Source organism: Fopius arisanus, unplaced genomic scaffold, assembly GCF_000806365.1.
Source record: "Fopius arisanus strain USDA-PBARC FA_bdor unplaced genomic scaffold, ASM80636v1 scaffold00251, whole genome shotgun sequence".
Classification (NCBI taxonomy): Eukaryota; Metazoa; Arthropoda; class Insecta; order Hymenoptera; family Braconidae; genus Fopius; species Fopius arisanus.
The window spans coordinates 9,252-18,502 of record NW_011887990.1 but is presented as its reverse complement, the minus strand read 5'-3'; positions in this window follow the sequence as shown (position 1 = coordinate 18,502).

Sequence of the window (9,251 nt, the reverse complement as noted above, 5' to 3'; positions counted from 1 at the left end):
TCTGTGAAGAATTCAGGATCAGCCTGAGTCACCAATATTCGATCACAATGTTCATGTATTCACAAGCTCTCTATCTCGCTCATGTACATTCAAAGCTGTCTATGACGTTGACAGCTTAGTAGTACGAGTTCGAGCGAAATATATGTTTGTCACACTTGTGAAAAATTGGAGACAGACCACTGTACTTCTACGCATATCTAGACATTGAGACATGATTTCGGTAAAATTCAAACAACAAAGTGGTATCGATTTTATTTTGAGTCAATACGAACAATATGCTGATGATTCAGATCTGATGATTCACTTCGATAAGTTTTGAGCTTCTTTTTTAGAATGACATTCATAGTGTCAATCCATAAGCAACAATGGTTAACTAGAGGAAAAATACATGACTTTAACTTTGGTGAATTGAATTTGTACTTTTGAGTACAAATTTTCATCAACAAATATTAAATAACAAAGTAATTGAGAAATGTCCAGTCCTGGTTATTGGTTGAGTGTTTAATCGAAAATTCGTTCATGGTGATTAGTGTTTGAATCATACCTGATAAAATATTCGGAGGTGGATTGATGATTAATGTATCAACGGAAAAAATTTCAATCCTAAGTATTGAGTGATTATTTAATCCAAAATCTCGTCGTTCTCGTTACTGTGTATGTATTGAGTAAGAAATTTCTTACCTTGATAAATAACTAATTAACAATGAAGAAAAGAATGATACATGTCATTCCTAATTTGTTAATTTATTGACTACCATTTGGGCCAGAATTTTCAGGTAACTATTCATGAACAATATGATGAACGAAGTGACCGTGCTTCGATAGTATTTTTCAAAGCTCCGTAATTACATTGCCAATTTATGATTAATCATAAACTTAAGTACTTCGATTACGAATTAAGGAAACATTCTGCATACTTCCATAGGAGGTTTATTGATTATGAAAGTTTTCAGCAATTTCTGGGATGTGAATATGTGATTGGCTATTACATCAATATTTACCTTATGCTGAATATTGATTGATGCTATATTAAAATCATGTTCCAAATATAATAGCGGATTAATTGAATAATCCGAATAATTTGTGATAAGGATATTGATTTCGGAAAATATTTCTAAAATGTCGACTGAGAAAATTCATTACCCAATAAATTGAAAATCTCGTACCTATGAATATTCAATAATCCATAACTCAATTTTGTTTCACTTGGGTTATTGACTGTTCGAATAATCATTATTCCCTCGCGCTGGATTGATGATTGCAACAATAATTAAATCTCGATCATCAAAATATATCGATATGGCGATCCCTGCTCTAGTCGAGAGCTTGTGTTCGACTGCCTGAAATCTCCTGGGGCCTTCTCCCCCTAGTCTGAGTATCTCGGCGGCAACACGATCATTCTGTTACTCGTGCCACGTCCAATCAATCCGACGGGATCCCGGGTACGCCAGTCCTCTCACCTGGCCGTTGATCCCTACTTTAAAGCGGTATACGCCGTGGAGTTGCCCAGTTGGACGGCCTGCAAGTCGGCCTCAGTACTCCCTATTACATGCTGGGCATACTCCAACTAAGCGACAGTCTACTAACGTCCTCAGGGCCGAGAGGGATCGCAGTTTCAACCCATACCCCCATGCCTTTGACGCCTCATCGAAGAAAATTGGTGCATGCTGTCTATTCGAGGCCTATTCGGCCTCCGCTAGATGGCTGTTCCGTCTCCACTGTCCATACAACAGCGTTCTTTTCTGTTTCCAGGGGGTTTTCAACCCGTGCTGAGAAAAATCTTGTTATGGGGAAATTAATTCAAATTCAAAGCAATTCTCCCGCGTATGGTTCTGCCCGTAATCGGGCAGGGCGATGCACCGATTGATGTGATTAGCTTTTAGCATTTTCCGAGCCATGGTAGTGGTTTCCAAGCCTCGGTGGTTTTTAAAGGATGTTTTGCAGGGGTTTTTCTGCATATATTCGGTGTATTCTTCTCCAATGCGGTGCGGGGACTAATTACTGCGGAATTTAGGCGTTGTACGGGTTATTTTCGAGCGGAGAAGTATCGCGAATTATCCACAGCCAAAAACAGCCAGTGGTTCTCCCTTATGGCAGGACCGAGGCGGTCATTGAGTGGCAACGCGCAACAAGTGTGGGATACGCAATTAATATCCACGTTGGTATCAATTAGCCTAAAGTGGTTAATCGTGCATCCTTATGTACGAAACTTCATGAAATTAACAGGGATAGTGTCTGGGGCAATATTGCTGCCGATTTTCCGAAATCTGCTGGACGGATTTTGAGTTTTCGATACTTAAAGTGGCTCTGGATATTCGTTGTAGAATGATGTGCTCCTAACGGTGCAGCGACATGTAGCTCCCTCTCTCCTTCATGATTAGCGGGTTCGATTCCCGCAAATTATCAATTTTCCCGGGGCTTCAAATAATACGTAAAATATTCTGGTTATTATTGCCCATCGATAATTCTTGAGGCCGCATTCGAGTGGGATTATTTGGGTACGCTAGACATTCATTCGTGCTTTCGTATAAGTTGGTAAAAAATTGACAATTGATGTGTAAAATAGATTGAATTGTAATAAAAAATCCAACTCGTTTCCAGTGCTTTCTGTTGGATATTTCTTTAAAAAAAAAATTCTAGATCAATTTAGTCACAAACATATATAGTTTGCATAGAAATCTAGTAAAGTTGCAATAGAACTATGGGGCGAGCGCGATAATATATTCTTTTGAATTGTTTTTGTATGTACTATTAAATAAAAAAGTTTTACTAAAGACATATTCCTGAAAAATTCCTTTTGAATTCCCTAAATTCAAATGGTCTTTTTCCAAGAGTCTTGGACCAAGACGTTTCAAATCACGGGTGAGGAAACTTATGTGCCTAAGGTTGCTATGAATTTTAACGGGATTATTTTGCAAGTATATGCTGTCGACAGTTTTTTGTTTCTATAAAATCGTGAGATGTCAAGTTCATAAGTTGAGGAACTGACTCGTAGGGCTTGGAGTAGTCCCCAATTTTACTGGAAAAATGGATAGTCTAGACCCAGTGGCGGGACCGATTAATTGTAAATTTACCCCAAAGACGTATCCCTCGAGGAGTGCTTTTACTTAGAGGGTAGGGAACCTGCCAGAATTGATGTTTATTCCCTGTACCACAGAGAATACCTGACTGCCTAGTAATCCCCATTGCTCTTCTCACGTGTATTGTACACTTTGGCTAACAATGGGTGTGTTGTTATTTTTTCCGTAACCAGACATTCTTCCGCCTACGCGCTAATCCTAGAATCACAACTCTATTATCATTATGTAGGATTAATGGTAACAGAGCAGGAAATTCGATTTACTACGGTGGAGTCCGCTTTTATAAGATTTACCCATGAAAGTTTCAACCCTGTGAAGGGGAGCGGCAACTAGCGCGCAACCTAACTGAGTCATCAATCCGATGGAGGAGGGGTACAGCCACAGAGTAAGTTAGCTAAATCTTCAATCCAACGGAGAAGAGAGACACCTAGGAAGACACTCTGTTGTCAGTCCAAATATCGGGGAGTAGAGGAAAAAGGTAGCAACAATGATAACTGCTGGCGTATTCACCTGAGAATTCCGAGAACGGAAAGAATATCGTCTTCAGCGAGAAGGCTGAGCGAAGTTAAGTAGAGTGCTTAAGGAGAGAGCCAGGAAGTGCTGAAGGAAGTGCAGTGCTCGAGGTGAACAGACTACGACCAGAGAGTGAGTGCTTGTTGTTCAGGACGTCCCGGATGAATAGTTCGATATGTACAAGAAATCTAAAGAGAAAACGTGGCTAGGAGCCGGATAGATCATTTGGGAGAGCGCTCGATGCATTATCGGAAGGTCTCAGGTTTGAATCCTAGCCTGGATTATTAATTTTTCAGTAAATTTTTCTTTTCGTTCACTAAGCTGATGTTGGTTCGGCGGAGAAAATAGACAAGTTAACAAAGAAACATGAACAATTTTGCAGAATAGAATTCTATCTCGATTGATTCTAGAAGGATTGTATAAGGGTTCGCGTGAAGGTAGCCGTCTCCCTTGCTTTAGTTTATGCAACGTGTCCTCCGTCGACTAATAATTGATTCACCGCGGACAGTCTTGTTGCGCCAATGAGGTTTCTGCCGTATCCTTCCTAGATGCAGAGATTATCTACTTAGGCTCACAGATATACTATGAGACCACTCTATAAGGCCGGTTCGAGAGGCACTCATTATCAGGTCGCGCACAGTTCGCCTTGAGCGCAGAACTACAAGGCTCCCTCGCTAGCTCCAACCCTACTTCATCTTCATCTTCTTGTCCACTCTGCAAGGCTCACTCGCTCTCTCCTTCTTTCACGGGATCGACAGGTACACAGCTACCAATCTCCTCCCCGCCGCCGGATCGTGGAGTCGAACGACATCTCTTTGTTTTTCTCCCCTCTATAGGGTTGAGAACACACTACCCGATACTCGCATTCTGCGATCTAGGCGACCATCTAAGACGTGTCTTCCTGAGCCATAACGATTAAATAGCGACCGGGGCTAATGTAAGCCAGCCTGACCGCTATTGCGGTGCAATGAATGAGAAAAACCAACGTCTTGCGAAATGCGCGTAAACACTCTCAAGACGGTTGATATGCAAATAGGAGCAATAATCAAACCGCAAGGTGGAAGGTGTCGAAAATCGCGATGGTCAATTACACCTCTCTATTAGGTTCGTTATATGTCAGCGGTGAGAGGCCACTGGTCATGTGAGGTGAGCTAGCGTAACAGCTGAGCAGGTCATGAGTGTGTGTATGCGTGTGGGTAAATTCGGTGGAAAACCGAACAGATTTCTTCGATGGAATAAACCATTGATCAGTTCAACCCTATAAATTTCATTACAAAATTATAACAGATGGTCACTCACATCACCTTTCTAAGATGCTTTACAATTTTTCAGCATGAAGAAAGAATCCCAAAATCTATCCGAAATGCAAGCTATGGTACGGCTTCTGGGCAGGTTGAATACAGAAATTCCTTTGAAGGAGAAGGAATTTTCGAAACTCGAAGAACAATACCAGATACTCCGTAAGTTTTCAGATTATTTTAGATGTGGTACTTGTCAGCAACGTCTAATGAAATTCTAATTGCTACAAAACCCTCAATGTTTGCTGGAGTTTTGCTATCCATTAACTTATACTCTTTTATTTTATACCGAATCGTCTATGAGAGAGTCTTGCACTTCAAATTATTTCTGATTTTTATTTTCATATGGCAACTATACAGGCAAATACGACATTCCCATATCGCCTGAATTGAAGAGGAAGATCCACGGTCTGAAAAGCTATTGGATAAAATACCTTTCACTACTGTCTGCAGCTGAAGTTAGCATCGAGCAGAATAAGGTAGAATTTTTGCATCCCGTAATGATTCATGATATTGAGACTCTTCAAGATAAAGTCGCAAATTGTTTGAATTCAACGTGAACAGAGAACCCTCAAAATATTCGTTTTATGTAGCAGTTGTATTTTTTATTCACTCGTCCCTCATCAATTAATTTGTAGCCATGATTTGCGAGCATCTCATAGCGACTTCTCATAGGAGTAAATTCATGGATTGAAATTTGACAGTGTATGGAAAGAAAAAGTTTACCATATTAGCCCGAAATTTCCACGAAAAATTTTTCACGAAACTTCTTATGCTATTTGAACAAATCTGTCAATGACATTTGAAAGTAATGATGAATAGTCAAATATCCCTAATTTCTCCTGGTCAAATAGTGAAAGTATACACAACAAATTTTATTTTATTTATTTTATTTTATGTTATTTTTATTTATTTATGTTAAGCCCACTTAAAATGAAAAATTTTTAACAGGATATTTTTATAAACAAACTTTTGGAACAAGCTACTACTCTCTTATTAGATGCAAGAGGACTCGTGAGGAAATTTTATGATAACGGACCATTCGATTCTGAATGGATAGCTACAGGTATGTTCGGTCGAGTATTGCATTTTTGTATCTTCCTCACAAACCAATCACTGCTTAATGTTATATCTGAACTTGAGACCCAATATTACTTCAAATATTCGTTTGAAAGTCACGAACAAAACGGAATACGTACCACTTCAATGGCAGAATGGGAGGACCTAAAATGGGGCGATATGATTAAATAACTCATGTTCACAATCAATATACTGTGACGAGGCAGAATTTTGAGATCTTCCCCTCCTACTCCCTAATTTATATACAGTTAATCTTCGTACGTTAAGTTAGGTTTAAGTTCATCTCTTTGGGCACCGTCGGACAATCCATCCGATATTCCTTATTTCCACCTCCGCGCTCTTTGCCACAGCACTCACAATGGAGATACGGAGAGATCCCACGTGGCTCTGGAATACAAAGATGCCATTCGAACGAGCCACAAACAAATTATAAATGTTCTATTGTTTGGAGGAGATATATTGTGGAGAACTATTGTGGAGGATTTTTGTGTGGAGGAATTAGTGGAGAGCAGTTTTCTGAAGTTAGACTAGTTTGGAGAGGATACCCGGTGAGAGCGAGGAGTAGGGCAGGAAGAAAAAACCCCAAGGAAAACGAGAGGGATTGTTGGGTCGCCCGTACCCGTGAGTGTCCCATTTTTGTTCCCTCCCTCAACGTGTTTCCCGGCCTCTTAATATAATTTTCCCTGAACGGTGAGCCTCCTAATTAATTCCCATTCGTTAGTTGTAAGTCTAGCCCCCTATTAATGATTACTTGTTACCATCGCCCCCTAATTTCTCCCCTGTTGTAGGTTCAGAATTGCCCCCTTTTTGTTATTTTATTTCGCGTAGCCGCAAGTGAGTTGGTCTTACCTCCCACCCTCGAGTTAGTAGTTAAAAGACCTGGATTATTTTCGTTGCATTCATAAATTTGGCCATGACACGTTGATACAATAAATTTTACTCCATAGAGATCTTCCCGAGTAATCATTAGCCCCACCCCCCTCTCATTGCTTTAGGTACTTTAAGCTGAGTAATAAATTCCCGAATTTCGTGGCTACGAAATTCTTTTATATCAATTCCTCGGCCAAGTTCACAATCTTTATAGAATAACTGTAATACTCCATGAAACCTGCCCCCTTAATATTTCATTCGGAAGGAGATTGAAGCAAAAAAAAGGTATGCGGTGTTCATTGTAATGAATGGGCGAAGTGCGGGGACCCATTATGGAAGGGATTGGGCGGGTTAATTATGATCGCATTTGGAGAAGAACCAATTCATCGACCCGGCGCTAGTAATGCTTCATTTTTGCTATTTATTTAATTTTTTTTTTTTGTTAAAAGTCCTTTTTTTAATGAATGTCGTAACGTGTTTTTCCCGTAGTGTTCCGAAAGTGCGGGGAATTCGTCACCTTCGCCGGTTCCATAGCGTCGGCGTTATTACCAGGACGGCGCCAGGAAAGACCATTTATGCCGCCTAGTTGTTAAGGGTACAATTAGGAAAGACCGAAAAATCCGGTAGAGGTGGGGGTTAGCACCTCCACAAATAGTTCCGAAAGCAGAGACGGACGAGAAGACAGGTATATAGTTCCGAGTGTCTCCTATGTTGAAAATTTATTAAAACTTCGAAAAACGTCTGTTAGGTTAGGTGAGGTTAAAAGTCGCGGATGGGCGGACTAGCCTTCCTGTGGCCACCGAACTCCGTTTTGAGGTATTGTAGCTCCGCCTAGATTGGGTTACGGATTCAATTTCCAGCTCGGTTTTTGTAGCCAGCTTTAGATAATTCGAACCTTCTCGATCTGATCGCTCGTGAGGAAACCAGTTCCCCAACATCGCAATCTCATCACGGCTAAGGCCGGGCAGTTGAAAAAGTTGTGCAGGATGTCCTCTGATTCCTCTTTGCAGAATCGACACGAGGCATCTTCGCCGATGCTCACGATTTTGCAATGGGCGTTGAATCTCCCATGTCCTGTGAGAAGCCTAATCACTCTACTCAAGCCTTTCCTGTCCCTGTTGAGTAGCTGTCTAGCTCTCGCAGCTCGGGCCGGGCATTGTTGCCCTCACTTTCCTGTAACTTTTTATATTTTTCTAGTGGTTGAAATGTTTCAGCTGAATCTTGTCCTTGAAAGTTTTGTGACTGAGGGGACAGCAACTGGTTCCGCTTCGAATGCAGTCAGCTAACCTTGCTTGGCAGTCTGTCCACTTCCTCATTATCGTGGATGCCGGGGTGTTTTCCGACCCTTTCTAGCTCCTCCATGGTTTCCCGCAATAACTCTGAGTGCATGCTGGATATTAGGAGTGCTTTGGTAGCGGCGTGACTGTCTGACTAAATATCTATATACTTGTTCATGGTCTGCCGATTTGTCGATAGTTCTACAAACTTCTTCATGGCGAGAACTTCTGCGTGAAACACTGTGGCATTAGTCCCAAGGTACGGGCTGATTTCATAGTGCTTCGCTGGCCCATATAGTTCCGCTCCAAAACGGTCCTTGTATCCCGAACCTTCCGTGTAGCAGTGCATGTCGTACTTGCCTCGTGTTCGCTTAATAGTTTTTCAGTGTTCCCGTTCAGGTATACAGATATGCTTCCTCCAGTGAAGCTTCCGGTCCAGCTGAACTCCCAAATATCTGACCGAGGTATCGTATACAATTTCTGCTCCTCCTAGTCTCAGTCTCCTTTTTGTATTTCTTGGTGAATATCATGACGGACGTCTTTTCAGGGTTGACTGATAGTTTCATTTCGCCACTCTGTTCTTCCAGCCTCCTTAGGGAATAGCTTATTCTATCCCTTAACGTGTTTAGGTACTTACCTCTTGCAATAATGGCCACGTCGTATGCGTAGCCATATACCCGGAGACCTTGTTCCTTCAGTTTTTCGAGAAGCTCATCCACTAGTGCGGGCAAGACATCCTCCTATAGGGTGACCTTCTGCTTCCTCTCCGTTGTGCGCTGCGGTCAATGACCTTCTCATCAACACACCTCGCCCCCAGTCAGTGATAGTTTGCGAGTAGCTCCTCCTTGACATGGCTTTCGTTATGACATCGTATTTGGTGAGGTCAAAGGTTCTTCGGTATCGAGAAAGATTCCGATGGCGAAACCCATCTCCTGTATTTCCTCTTCGACTTTTGTCACCAGATGGTGCAGGGTGGTCTCTCTGGACATTTCCTCGCCGCAGGTATACTGTGATGAGGACTGAGGTAATTATTGATGACTTTTTATATATCTGTCCATCAGTCTTTCCACCAATTTACGGACGCAGGAGGTTAGACTGATAGGTGGGAAGCATCTTGGCTTCACGTAGCCATT